The sequence below is a fragment of the Pelodiscus sinensis genome, chromosome 3 (assembly GCF_049634645.1).
Source record: "Pelodiscus sinensis isolate JC-2024 chromosome 3, ASM4963464v1, whole genome shotgun sequence".
Classification (NCBI taxonomy): domain Eukaryota; kingdom Metazoa; phylum Chordata; order Testudines; family Trionychidae; genus Pelodiscus; species Pelodiscus sinensis.
Window position 1 is genome coordinate 13,214,848 of NC_134713.1, and position 14,305 is coordinate 13,229,152.

At 41.0% G+C, this 14,305-nt stretch overlaps 1 pseudogene; it reads left to right on the top strand.

Moving 5' to 3' along the window:
• Nucleotides 1–1,775: 1,775 nt before the first annotated feature.
• Nucleotides 1,776–2,922, top strand: LOC102454705 (E3 ubiquitin-protein ligase RNF149 pseudogene; annotated as a pseudogene).
• The last annotated feature ends 11,383 nt before the right edge of the window (nucleotides 2,923–14,305 follow it).

Here is a 14,305-nt window from a genome sequence, read left to right on the forward strand (position 1 = left end):
CTCATGCAAGCAGCAAGTTACTCATCAAATAGAAGAAAAGTAATGAGACTGCTCAAGGATGAAGGCGCTACTACTCCATGTGACTAAGGATGAGACAATCTGGTACTTAGTGCTAGGGAAGAAGAAGAAGAAATATTAGCATTGTCAAGAATATACAAGTATAGTTTCCACAGCACTAATATGTGGAATAGGAATTTTTAAAGTTATATTCTTGAGGTTTTATAGCAAAGGAAAGCTAACATGATGATGAAAGATACATTTGCTGGAACATCAGGCTACATCCTTGTCTTTAAAATATACATTTTCTCCTTGCCTACACCTTTTTCTCTCTCTCTCTGCTCTTCGGGCCTGACCCTGCTATTTTATCAACATCCTCCATTCCTAGGGGAGCTGAGAACACTCAGCACAAAGTAGGAACCTCTGAACCTCACAGAACAGGTTCTTATGTACTGTGTAACCACGGATGCATTTTGGGGTACATTTTGTATTAAACATAGAAGGCCACTCCTGCTGTGCTCCTAGCAAACTCAATGACTGAATATAGTCAGAGTCCTGGGATTCCACATCTATCAAATTTTGGCATAAATGTTGCAGCAGCTAAGATTTAATTGTTTTTAATAATATCTTCGGGGAAGCTGTTTAGAAAAAAAATCCTCTGTGGAAATTTTCATCTTTTTATTGAAAAACACAAACTTAACACCAAAAAAATCTCATTTTTTGGATGAAAAGTGATGAAAATTCCAGCCAAAATCTGAAAAAAACACCCCAATTTTAAAGCTTTTGGTTTCCAGCAAAAAATTAACATTAAGCAGACACTTTTGGTTGAGTGAATACCTCAATATTCTGCTGAAAACGAGTTTTGATGGAACGTTTTTGACCAGCTCTAAATCTTTAGCTGTCACTGTGGTGAGGAGAATCTTTCACCTAAAAATTGAATTTGCCAACTTGAGACTGTGAAATTAGCTCCCACCAGTACTAAGGGCTATCCCAAACCTCACCACCTTCTGTTCCAAGTGCAAGGTGCCCTTTTTTGACCTGCATTCTCTAGTACAAACACAGAGCTGTGTGTTAGAAAAATAACAACACATATACATAAAATAAAAATGCTATTAAAACAGAACACGTTGCTGCACATGCAGTTGTCCCTTTTGAAGAGATGAGAGAATGAATTCCATGTGACAGATGTGTAGTTGTAGCAAAATGTACCACTGGTAGGTGTTCAGGTATTATGTATATGAAAGCAGTGTAAGAAATTATATAGACTAGACTATAACTCACATGTTTCCCTTGGATCTACAAAATCCTTAAAATAATGAATGAGCCGTGTTCCGAGCTCACAAAATATTGGCTTCATCACATTGTTGTGCTATTTTAGTGATTATTCAGCAAATGTTTTAAAAAACACTTCGGTCAAAAAAGCCACTTTTCATTGAACATCATGATGAAATTTTTTGACCAGTTTAAGTGTCTGCTAATTGCTAACTCAGGGGCACTGCACCTTTTCCACAACATGGCTCCACATTACAGCACCCAAATATTTTAGGAATCTCTTACAACTAGTCAGAAAGAAAGGGATGGTAGTTGCAACTCTGTCCTGACTGTCCCCCACTCCAAACTGAGAACCCATGTTCTAAACTATTTGAGATTTTAGATCTCTGAGGGTACGTCTACACTTGCTCCTTAGTTCAAGCTAGGGATGCAAATGTAGGCGACCAAAATTGCTAATGAAGCATGGATTTAAATACCCTGTGCTTCATTAGCATAATATCGCCGGCATGTTACGGGATAGCTCCCCCAAGGAGAGCGCACAGGGCCTGGTGGGAATCCCCCATGGCGCCTCTGCCCGCCACATGAAGGGCTGCGCCTCGGACACGGACTACGACGTGCCTCTGCCGCTGGGGAGATGCGGCCCGCAGGGCAGGGAGCCGCCGCTGCTTTGGATTGCGCTGGTGGTCCACGGGGGCTGCAACTTCAAGGACAAAGTCACCAACGCGGCCCGGAAGTGGGTGGTGGCCGTGGTGATCTACAATGAGCCCCGCTTCGGCAATGCCACTGTCTCCATGTCCCACCTTGGAACGGGAAATACAGTGGTAATTATGGTTGGATATCCAAAAGGGACAGAAATTTTGGAGCCAGTATGCAGAGGGATTCCAGTAAAAATGACCATTGGTGTTGGCACACGACATGTGCAAGAATATATCAGTGGACAATCAGTTGTGTTTGTGGCCATTGCTTTTATCACCATGATGATTATATCAATAGCTTGGCTCATATTATATACAACGTTTTCTATACATGGGGTCACAATTTGGAAGCCAGGGCCACAGAAAGGAAACCAAGAAAGTGATCAATCAGCTTCAGTTGCATACTGTGAAGCATGTAGACAAGGGTTTAGAAGTTAATGCAGAAAATTGTGCTGTGTATATTGAAAACTATAAACCGAAAGATATTGTCCGGATTCTGCCATGCAAGCATATCTTTCATAGGACGTGCATTGACCCCTGGTTGTTGGACCACAGAACTTGTCCAATGTGTAAACTAGATGTCATAAAAGCTCTGGGATATTGGGGTGACCCTGAAGATGCACTTGAAATTCCAATACCTGAATCAATAAGTGGCAGTGTATCAGTAGGAAGTTTGAGTATTGCTTTACAAGAAGATGATGGAAATGAAGTAAGCGATTTGTCAGCCTCTTCAACCAATGAGTCTGTGTTACAATGTAACAGTTTAAAGGGGGATGCAGGTGAAACCACAACATTACTTGACATGGACAGCAGTGATAGTCGGCATGGAGAACATCTGTCTAATGGAAATTCCCACTGAAAAGCTTCATGGAAGACTGATTAGACTACTTAAAGAACTTTTTATTTAATTTAGTATGAACTTTGGCCTAGTTGATGGGAAAATAACAATGTAATTTATTTTATCTTGAGAACTTTTCTAGTTAATGTTCCAAAAGGGCTAATAACTAAGAATTTTGTATTAAAAGGATTTTTTAAACTAGTCTGTCTGATCCTATGAAAGATGCAATACATCTTTTGGGCCACGATAAGGTGGGTGCATAATTGGCTGGATAACCGTAGTCAGAGAGTTGTTGTTAACGGTTCTAAATCCTGCTGGAAAGGGATAACAAGTGGAGTTCCTCAAGGGTCTGTTTTGGGACCCGTACTGTTCAATATCTTCATCAATGATGTAGATATTGGGATAGAGAGTACTCTTATTAAGTTTGCAGATGATACCAAACTGGGTGGGGTTGCGACTTCTTTGGAGGATAGGGACATAATTCAAAATGACCTTAGCAAGTTAGAGAAATGGTCAGAGGTAAACAGGATGAGGTTTAATAAAGAGAAATGCAAAGTGCTCCACTTAGGAAGGAACAATCAGTTCCATACATACAAGATGGGAAGCGACTGTCTAGGAAGGAGCATGGCGGAAAGGGATCTAGGGGTCATAGTGGACCACAAGTTGAATATGAGTCAACAGTGTGATGCTGTTGCAAAAAAAGCAAATATGATTCTAGGTTGTATCAACAGGTGTGTTGTAAGCAAAACTCGTGAAGTCATTCTGCCGCTCTATTCTGCACTAGTTAGGCCTCAGCTGGAGTACTGTGTCCAGTTCTGGGCGCCACATTTCAAGAAAGATGTGGAGAAATTGGAAAGGGTACAGAGAAGAGCGACAAGAATGATTAAAGGTCTAGAGAACATGACCTATGAAGCCAGGCTTCATGAACTGGGCTTGTTTAGTTTGGAAAAAAGAAGATTAAGGGGGGACATGATAGCGGTTTTCAAATATCTAAAAGGGTGTCACAAGGAGGAAGGCGAAAATTTGTTCCTCTTGGTTTCTGAGGACAGGACAAGGAGTAATGGGCTTAAAGTGCAGCAGGGGAGGTTTAGATTGGACATTAGGAAAAAATTCCTAACTGTCAGGGTGGTCAAATATTGGAATAAATTGCCAAGGGAGGTGGTGGAATCTCCCTCTCTGGAGATATTTAAGAACAGGTTAGATAGACATCTGTCAGGGATGGTGTAGATGGAGCTTGATCCTGCCTTGAGGGCGGGGGGCTGGACTCGATGACCTCTCGAGGTCCCTTCCAGTCCTATTATTCTATGATTCTATGATTCTATGATATAAGAATTATTACAATGTTGGTGCGTTCCAGAGGGCTGTAGCACAGATGAAGACTAGGATGAGAGAACAGCATATAAAAAGTTGTATGGATAAATGTTGGTTACACTGTTTGTTTAGCATGTACATAAAGCTGAAAGCATTTTCAACACTACATTGTATTAAACCATACTTAAAAAAAAGGGGGGGGGAGAAGGATAGCTCAGTGGTTTGAGCATTGGCATGCTAAACCCAGCGTTGTGAGTTCAATCCTTGCAGAGGCCATTTAGGGTATGTCTACACTGCCACCCTAGTTCAAACTAGGGTGGCTAATGTAGGCATTCAAAGTTGCAAATGAAGCCCAGGATTTAAATATCCCAGGCTTCATTTGCAACTTTGAATGCCTACATTAGCCACCCTAGCTCAAACTAGGGTGGCAGTGTAGACATACCCTTAGGGATTTAGGGCAAAAATTTGTCAGGGATGGTACTTGGTCCTGCTGTGAAGGCAGGGGACTGGACTCGATGACCTTTCAAGGTCCCTTCCAGTTCTAGGAGATAGGCAATCTCCATTAATTAATTAATTAATTAATTAAATAAATTTACTCCGCTCAACAGCTGATTAGAACCAAGAAGTGAGCACCGGGATGCGTTAGTTTGAACCAAACCTCTTGGTTCGAACTAACGTTATTCCTGAAAACATGAGGAGTAACATTAATTCAAAGCAAGAGGTTTGGTTTGAGCTAACGCGTACTTCCTGGTTTGAATCAGCTGTTGAGTGGAGTAACGCGCCGGCGATATCATGCTAATGAAGCGCAGGATATTTAAATCCCCGCTTCATTAGCAATTTTGGTCGCCTACATTTGCATCCCTAGCTCGAACTAGGGAGCAAGTTTAGACATACCCTTACATCAAGGCCCTAATCTATGTCTGCTAATGTCAATGGAAAGACTATCATTGACTTCACGGGTCTTTGAATCAGGAGACCAAACAGAACTGCAGACCATGGAAGCAGACTTACCATTGGACAGAGAAAGAAAGATGGAGATTGGAAACCAATAGAAATAGAATGTTGAGACTTGTACATACATACTTGCATATATACATATTTATACCCACAGTCACTGAACCTATCAAAGAAATTAGAAACAGCAAGACAGGAGGTAAAACCCTTGTAACTGTACCAGAGACATGATGCTAGGGAAACTCACACACTCTGACTGGATAACAAAGTATGCTGAAAAGTCAGTTGGGTTAATTTTTTAATTTAAAATGTTTTTTATCCACTCGCTACTTATGATGCCAAAAGCAGACTCTCAACAGTCATTCATAGCAGGGAAAACTACAGTATAAAATGTTAGATTTTGCCTATTTTACTAGTGTGCATTGGAACTCAGTGTCCACAGTGATGTGTAAACACTTGGCATGTCAGAAATTTTCCAAAGCTTCAGAGGGATAGCCAAGTTAGTCTGTAACTGGAAAAACTTAGAAAAGCCAACAAATACACTTACAGCGTTTTAAAGACTAACAAACATGTTTTGTTAGAAATTTTTCAGTTAACAAAAAAATATCTCAGTGGAAATGCACCTCTCAACTTGGATTTTGCTGACTGAGGAAATTTGTGATCCTGGATAAGTTCAGGATGAGCCAGGTCAAAGTCACAGGCTACTTATTGCATATTATTACACAAAGTCCCTGTACTGTACTATAGACAGCAAGCAGAGGGGAACAGAAAGCCAGCAAAGCTCCATTCACTGGATGGAGAATCAATCATGTGCTTAAAGTTAAGGTGGATCAACTTTAGACGTTCCATTGCTTGATTGCTTTGTTGATGGGGCTAGACTGCTCAGTACATTGCAGGAATGAATCATACATTGGCAGGCGGATGATAACTGACCTTTCAAAGCTAATATCTTATTTTGAGGTTGCTGTAAGATGAGGGCCTGAAACAAAAGCCCTTATAGAACAGGCTTGGTTTGAGGCCTGAGGCCTAGCTAACAATGGACAAAACTTGGTTAATGTAAAGCAAAGGTAAGCTGTGAGCAAGAGGCAGGCCCCTGCTCACAGAACTTGGCACGAACAGGGCTGAGAGTGTAAAACACTAATTGGCAATAGGTCCCAGTGGTCATAAATTGAAAGCACATTCAGAAAGGGTGGTAACACCAGCTCATTCAAAAAGATCTTCATACCCACACTCCCCATAGATACTGACCCAGCTTCAGGAAAGGGTCTAAACTGACAGAATGATGTTCTAGCATAGAGATGTTCTAATCGAACCACGAGGTGCAGAGTGATGTGCGGTATCTAATTAGCATCAGAGGATGGTAACCTGACAACATCAGGGGGTGGCAACCTGACATGTCAGGAGGGTTGTGTAACTTATTTGTATCTGGATATAAAGTCGTGTCTTGGAAAGGGCCATCTTTGTCCAGCCAAAGGGGCAGTAGTACCCCCCACTGATTGAGCTGAGTCCATTGTACTGGATACATATGCGTAGTGGTTTTGTAGAGTCTATTGACACCTATTACTGTACTTTGCTTAACAATAAACCTGGCCGGATGCCTTTGATCCTTATCTGATCTGTGGTCTTCGGGTGTTCTCTCTGAGTTTCCTGTGTTCACTAATTGCACAAGTCAACACAGCCCACATCATTGAGCACACACTTGCACACAGCCTTCTGGTTAGTATCACTGATGGAGCACGAGACCTATCAGGACACCATGACAGTAAATCCTGACCTACTATATTGGTGACCCTAAAGCAGAGGTCACCCTCACATTCATTCTAATATCGACCTTAGCCTTGAACATCAGCCTGTCTCCTTCTCCCACAGCTCCTTGGCTCTTCCTCCTCCTTCTCTTATACAACTTCCCATCAAAATCTGTAAACTCACAGCAAGGGTATATCTACACTAGCTCCCTAGTTCAAACTAGGGGGCTAATGAAGACATACCCCAACGTAGTTTCCTTACGCCCTTAAAACATGCTTCTACCAGGATGTGAACAAATCCAGACACCTGGCATTGACTGGCCTAGCAGCAGCCTGGCACTACTTTGATGAACGAGTTAACTCAGTAACACAAACATACCCATCTTTGTAGTTTCCTTGTCCTTCACCTCCCAGTCTCCTATTTGTCCACTTGTTGCCTTTTAACATAATCAATAGGCTGCAGGCTCTTTAGGGTAGGGACTGTTTAAGCATTACTTCTTTGCACAGCACAAAACACAATGAGGCCCTGATCCATGATGGGGCCTCCAGGAACTAGTGCAGCATAACTAATAATTAGGAATAAAGTGAGATTAAAAAGGGTGAGAGAAAGAGAGGTATTTGTACTAAATCCATGCTGGTGGGGAGGAGGAGATTATGACAATGATATATTTTAGATTAAAACCTAGTGCAGACTCAACAAGGCTTGGTGATGCAACAATACTGATATAGCTATAGTGGCAAAACTCAGCGTAGAGATGCAGCTTATATCAGCAAACATATTTTCCCTGGAATCGTTTATACCAGTTTCTTGAGTGAAATAAGCTGGCAAAATCATTCTTCTGCCAGTATAGAGAAGTACCCCATCACAGAAATGCCAGGGCTTTTGCGGATATAGAAAGGTCTTAAAACGACTTCCCTAGCCAACACTGCTATGCCAGCAAATATGACTTGTGTAGACCTGCCTTTCAGGGCTCACTTTACCACACAATCATCTCCACTACCCATCTCCATTCCAGTGACTCCCTCCATGGTTCCTGGCCAATGGGAGCTATGGAGCTGGAGTTTGAGGTGGGGCACAACATGGAGTCTTTCTGGCTGTCCCTGCACTTATGGACCACAGGGACATGTCAGACGCTTTGGGGGCTGTGCTGAGCCAGGGCAGTCAGGGACTTTGCCTGCACTGCCACCTGCATTTGTAACAGCCTGGTCAGAGTCACCCTTTATGAGCAAGCATTCTGATAAAAAAACAGATGCTTGAACCCAAATTTAGAAGCCATTGAAGAGCAGGGCCTTTGTGATAATTCCAGGACTGAATAGAAGCAAAATAGTTTTTTAAAACATGATGAAACAGACTGTCAGGTGCATTCCGCTCTTGATAACATTGTGTGTAGGATAACACCCACTAATGTTAATTAGATTTATACAGACATACCAAGAAAGGTGCTTGTACCCCGCTGTGTCTCTCTTTCTTGAAAAGTACTCAGTATTGAATTGCTCTTTTAAGTTGCACCTCCCTCTAATAATCCAATGGCTCATTTAAAAACCTGGCTTCTCTAACAGAAGTGTTGAATGAAGCGCAGTAAAATATCATCCAGCAGAACGGGACGTCTTTACTGAAAGGGCCCTCTAGGGAAATCTGTCTCGGGACATTAATTTTGCTATAGTTTAGTACTTTGAGCAAAGCCTCTTTCCCCCCGCCCCAATCATTTATGCCTAAAAGGTTTTCCCACTGTCTCAACCTACTTATGCCAGCCTAACGATATTTTGCATGCCTGAACAGATGGTTTCTGAGCTGCTGCTGTGTTCCACTTCCCACATGAACCGCAATTGCAAAAATATCATAGGATGAATTGTTGTGCACTTCCTGATGGAGGTGAGCATCAGGACTAGTGCTGTCATCTTTGTTTTAAATGTTTGCATTTATTTCTATTAATGCTGATGCTTTCTGAAGTCTTTGGACTATTGCCCAGAGCCACCAAATCATTCTGGTCTCTTCACTGTATTTTAGAAGTTCTTCAGTGATAGAGACACCATGAGCAACTGAAGGTTATAGTTCCTGGACCAAATTCAGAAGTTGGAGTAAACTCAACTGCCCCTTACACTGATGCTATGTCTATACTACAGGGTTTTTGCGCAAAACCAGCCATTTTTGTGCAAAAACCCACGGCACGTCCACACCTCAAGCTCGTTTTTGCACAAGAAAATGTACAGTAAAACAGCAGAACAGAAGGCTTTTTGCGATATAGGTATACCTCTTTCTACAAAGAATAACTCCTTTTTGCGCAAGAGTTCTTGCGCAAAAAGGCATGTGTGGATGCTCAACAGGGATTTCTTGTGCAACAAGAGCATATCAGAAAAAGCACAGGTGCTCTGATGGCTACTCTGTTAATGGCAATCAGAACTTTCTTGTGCAAGAGCATCCATTCAGCGTAGATGCTCTCTTGCGCAAAAGCACATGAGGTATGGATGCACGTTTGCACAAGAAGTTTTTGTGGAAGATCTCTTCCGCAAAAAGCTTTTTGTACAAAACCCCTGCAGCGTAGACAAAGCCTTATTGAAGGGTGAGAGTTTCAAGATCACTCAACATTGGCCTAACTCTGCTCCCATTAGAATCATTGACAATTAGACATTTATAGAGTCAGGCCAACATAAGCCCTTCCAAAGGTCCCACTATTAGGCCTTGTCTGTACTGTCGCTGTCAACTTAAGTTACGCAACTTCAGATACATGAATAACATAGCTGAAATTGCTGTAACTAAGTCTGCTTCCCATGGTATTATCACAGTACTAAGTCTAAAGTTGTCAATCCCTTTCTCACTTTTCTCATTTTGGTGGAGTACTGGAGTTGACAGGAAAATGCTCAGTGGTCGATTTATAACATTTATAGTACACGCAATAAATCAACCTCTCTGGATCTATTGCTGCTCATCAATCCAGCGGGTAGTGAAGACATGCCCTGAGTCTCCATTAAGCTTACTTAAAGAACAGTTTACTGCTGAGTAAGAAAGGCTGAGATGGTGCAACTCCCATGCTGAGGAGATGGAAGAAGATAAATATTAAAAAGCTCTCATGCTAATTTTATATTCACCTTCATTTTTGTAAGTAAATGATGCCCATCCAGACTGCTGCACACAGGAGTGAGGCAGGTGACAAGCACCGAGTGTTCTCCTTCCTCTTTCTCCCATGTCCTATTCCCTTATTTTCACTAGCACCCCTTTTTTGCCAGTTCCTCCATCCTGGTTTCACCTCCAATTAAAAATAACAAACAAACAAAAAATCCAACTACAAAACACATGACTAATAAAACAATACCAATCACCACAAAGTCCATTCGCTTCTTTATTACCTCCCTGCTCCCAACCTTCCCATCTGTTTGTGTTTCTCCAACTGTATGCTCTCCAGGGCAAGGACTGTGTATATATGTATCTACACAGGGACAAAACAAGGGGCTTTAATCCTGATTGAATAATAATAGCATTCATACATTAATTGTACTAATAATAAATAGAGGTATCTACATTTTAAAAACAGTGGAATTATTTCATTAAGATGTTAAAAAATGTTAAATCAAAATCTGCAAAGTAAACCCAAGCAAAGTTTGAACTGGAGTATGAATGCAAAGATTCATCCTTCTCTTGACATCTTTGCAAGTAGCTCAAGATTTCAGACAATAATTTCGCAAATTTGATTTAAAATCTTTCCTTAGTTATAGCATCTACAGTCTTTGTTTTGGTTACTGCACTGCAACTGGCATTGGGTATAAGCCTGCAATTTAGTGCCGGATTTGGAGCAATGTCCTATTAGCCCAAGGAGAATGTGTTACTGACAGAACCATGTTGTCACTTTTCAGAGTTAAAGGTCAGCTTGGCACTTTTTGTTTTAAAGTCATATTTTGCAATAGCACATATTTTGGATGTTCTCTCTTTTGTTCAATGAACACTAAAATACTTAATAATAAAAACCACTCTGAGTTGGAATAGATCTAAATGTAGAATATATATTCATAGCTTGTCACATGATTTACATTTCAATCACAACTTGCAAGCTGTATATTTCTATCCTTTGAATACCACCTATTTTCCCGCTGTCCTTTAGAAATGATTAAAATCTTTTTTTTTCTTTTTCTCCTTTCTCTCTTTTGATTAACTTTGTAAACAGTGATAATAGAAATAGAAATTGTCATCAGATGATCGACTTTAAGTGACACATAGAGAAACGTGAGACGAATTTAGATCAAGTTACTAATGAATTCATTATTTATTCATTTATTCCAAAAAGGCTGGTTAGATTTGTGAAGCTGATTAGAAGACTTAGGCTGAAAGGTACAAAATGGATGTATGGCTAGGAAGATCAGGACTATGAATCAGGTCATAAGAGAATGGGAGCATTTTAGTCTAGTGTCAAATTGATTTATCTATGTAAGCTATTGTGATGCAATCTCAAACATTTATCCGAACTGAATCAATGAGTTTGGCTATTTACTGTATTTCATTTCTAGGAAGTGGTAAGCAAATTTGTGGGATTCCAAAACAACCCCCCGCCCAAAAAAACCTAATCAAACTAAAACAAACAAACAAAAAACTATCAAGGGGCAGGAGGAGAGACTAAAATGAGCAAGTATGTAGAGTCTGGTTCAAGGATGACTGAGATATTTGTGAGTGTGACAAAAAAAAGAATAGTGCACACATTTTTGAAGAATGTATTCACAATGCAAGGGGAAGAACTGTTTAGAGCAGCAGTTCTCAACAAGGGGTGTGCATATACTCTTAAGAGTTTAAAGAGGTGTTTCAGAGGGTACATCAACCCATCTAGATATTTGCTTAGGTTTACAACAAGCTACATAAAAAGCCCTAGGGAAGTCAGTACAAACCAAAACGTCCTATGGACAATGGCTTTTTTTTTTGCACTGATCTCTATATTATATCTGTGGTATTTTAGATACTGCTTGTAATTATTGGAACTGGGAGCATTGGCTGTTGGGAGTCTGGAAGCACAGGAAACAGGAAGGAGTGGGGAGAAGATTGGCAGGGGCTGAGTGAGAGCTACTGAGGGATGCAGCAGCTTTGTAAAGAGGTTTCACTTTTGGTAAATAAAGTCCGGTTGAAGTTTCTTAGTACCTTGCTTGCATGATACAACATTTTGGCAACGAGGATGGATCTTCTGCCTCTGAACCCACCTACATCCTTTCTGCAAAGCCCAGGTGAGCCTCCAATTGCTTTTACTGCCTGGATCCATATGTTTGAGACTTACCTGCTTGCAATCAGTACTACAGAGATTTCTGAAGTAAGAAAATGTGCTCTACTAATCCACTGCCTTGGAGCAGAAAGGCAGCGGATATTTTACACTTTTCCCCTTGCAGATGATAAATATGAGACTGCACTCACCGCATTAAAGAACTTTTTTGTGCCAAAAGTCACTACAGATTTCGGCAGCGTGAGCAGAAACCAGAGGAGACTATAATGCAGTATATTGCTTCTCTGAGGAGTCTGATTGTAACTTGTGACTTTGGGAATATGGCAGATGAGATGATTAGAGATCAGCTCATTGAGAAAACAACCATGCTTCATATAAGAGAACGCTTGCTTCTAGAACCACAACTTACACTGGAAAAAGCAATAACCATTGCTAATTGAGTCAGCTATAGCAGATGACAAAATAATGAGCATGGATACAGGAGGCCCAGTCCAGGCTGTGACTCCTTTGCAAAAAAAGTCCAGTATCACTGCAGACAAACAATTAAAAGGAGAAAGCTAATGAAAAACCACAGAATCAGCAAATTCAAAGCATAGCAAAAGCATGCTTTCACTGTGGATCCCCACAACATCTCGCAAGCTACACAAGATGTCCTGCAAAAGTAGCTCAGTGCAATCACTGCAAAAAGATTGGGCATTTTGCTAAGGTATGCCGCAGTAGTCAATCCAATAAACAAGTGCATGCAGTTATAATACCAGATGTTATGGTGCTGAGTGTGGACAAAATCACTACTGCACATATTCCAGAACAGATAAGGTGCATTGTAAATGTTTCTGCCACATCTTCAGGCAAATCACATCCTATTCAGCTAATGCTGGACACTGGCTCAGCAGTATCTATACTACCTGATTCCATCTATTTGCATTACTTTAAAGATGTGCCTCTTACTGAACCTAAACTTCACTTAGTGTGCTATTTGAAAAACCAAATTCCAGTACGTGGCTGCCTGCCAGCAACGGTGACTTTTGGTGATTGCTGTGTAACTGCAGAGTTCTACATTGTCCACAAAGGCTCTCCTATCCTTGGCAGAGATTTATTGGCTGCTTTAAACCTCAAGGTAGTTAATGGACAAACTGAGCTTCCTCAGCAAATCACTCTTGCAGTACACACCAGTTTCAGCTGGGACTCAAGACCAGGTAGAGGGGAAACTTAGCTGTGCTTATGGGTTTGTGCACAAAGTTAAAATGCGACATAATGTGATGCCTGTACGACAGAAGTTACAGTGCTTACCATTTTCAGTCAGGGAAGCTGTTTCAGAGGAACTTAAAAAACTTGTACAAAAGGACATTGTTGAAGAGATTGACTCATCTGAATGGGTTTCACGTATAGTGGTGACACAGAAGAAGGATGGAGGCATTCACTCTTGTGTGTACTTAAGGGAGCCAAATAAAGCTATTGTGATTGACAGCCACCCACTGCCTCACATAGAAGAAGTATTTGCAGAACTCTGTGGAGCAAAGATGTTTTCTACTCTTGATTTGCAGAGCGTGTACCAACAGGTTATGCTGCATAAAGATAGCAGAGATCTCACAGCATTTATTACACGAGGGACTATTTCATTTTAAACGTGTTCCATACGGTCTTGCATCTGCCCCAAGTGCCTTCCAAAAATGATGTCATTGATTCTGAAGAATCAACATGGAGTTCAGTGCTATCTGGATGATATGATTGTGTTTGGAAAGACTTTTGAGGAGCATGAGAATAATCTGCAGTCTGTACTAAAGTGCATTAGCATAGCAGGCCTCAAGCTCAACTTGTCTAAATGCAAATTTAGACAAACAGAACGCTCCTTTCTGGGGCATACAATTTCACTGGCTGGACTAAAACCTGATCCAGATCATATCCTAGTAACCAAAGGCTCCTCCTCCAACAGATTTGCAAATCTTACATTCCTTCTTGGGTCTTACCTCCTGGTATGCAAAATGTATTCTCAATTATGCTTCTGACATTGAACCATTATGAAAATTACTACGGAGAAGTTTAACTTTGGTGTGGACAATGTATGCACAAGCTAGTTTGGAAACTGTGAAAGACTTGATTGTATGTAGTCCAGTATTTGCACTATTCAGTCCTGCATTGCCCACAATTGTGACTACTGATGCTTCTGATTATGGACTTGGGGCTGTCCTCACACAACTTCATGAGGACAACACAGAGAGGACTGTTGTGTTTGCTTCAAGGACACCGAGTGATGCTGAGAGAAAATATTCTACAGTTGAAAAAGAAGCACTTTCTTGTGTC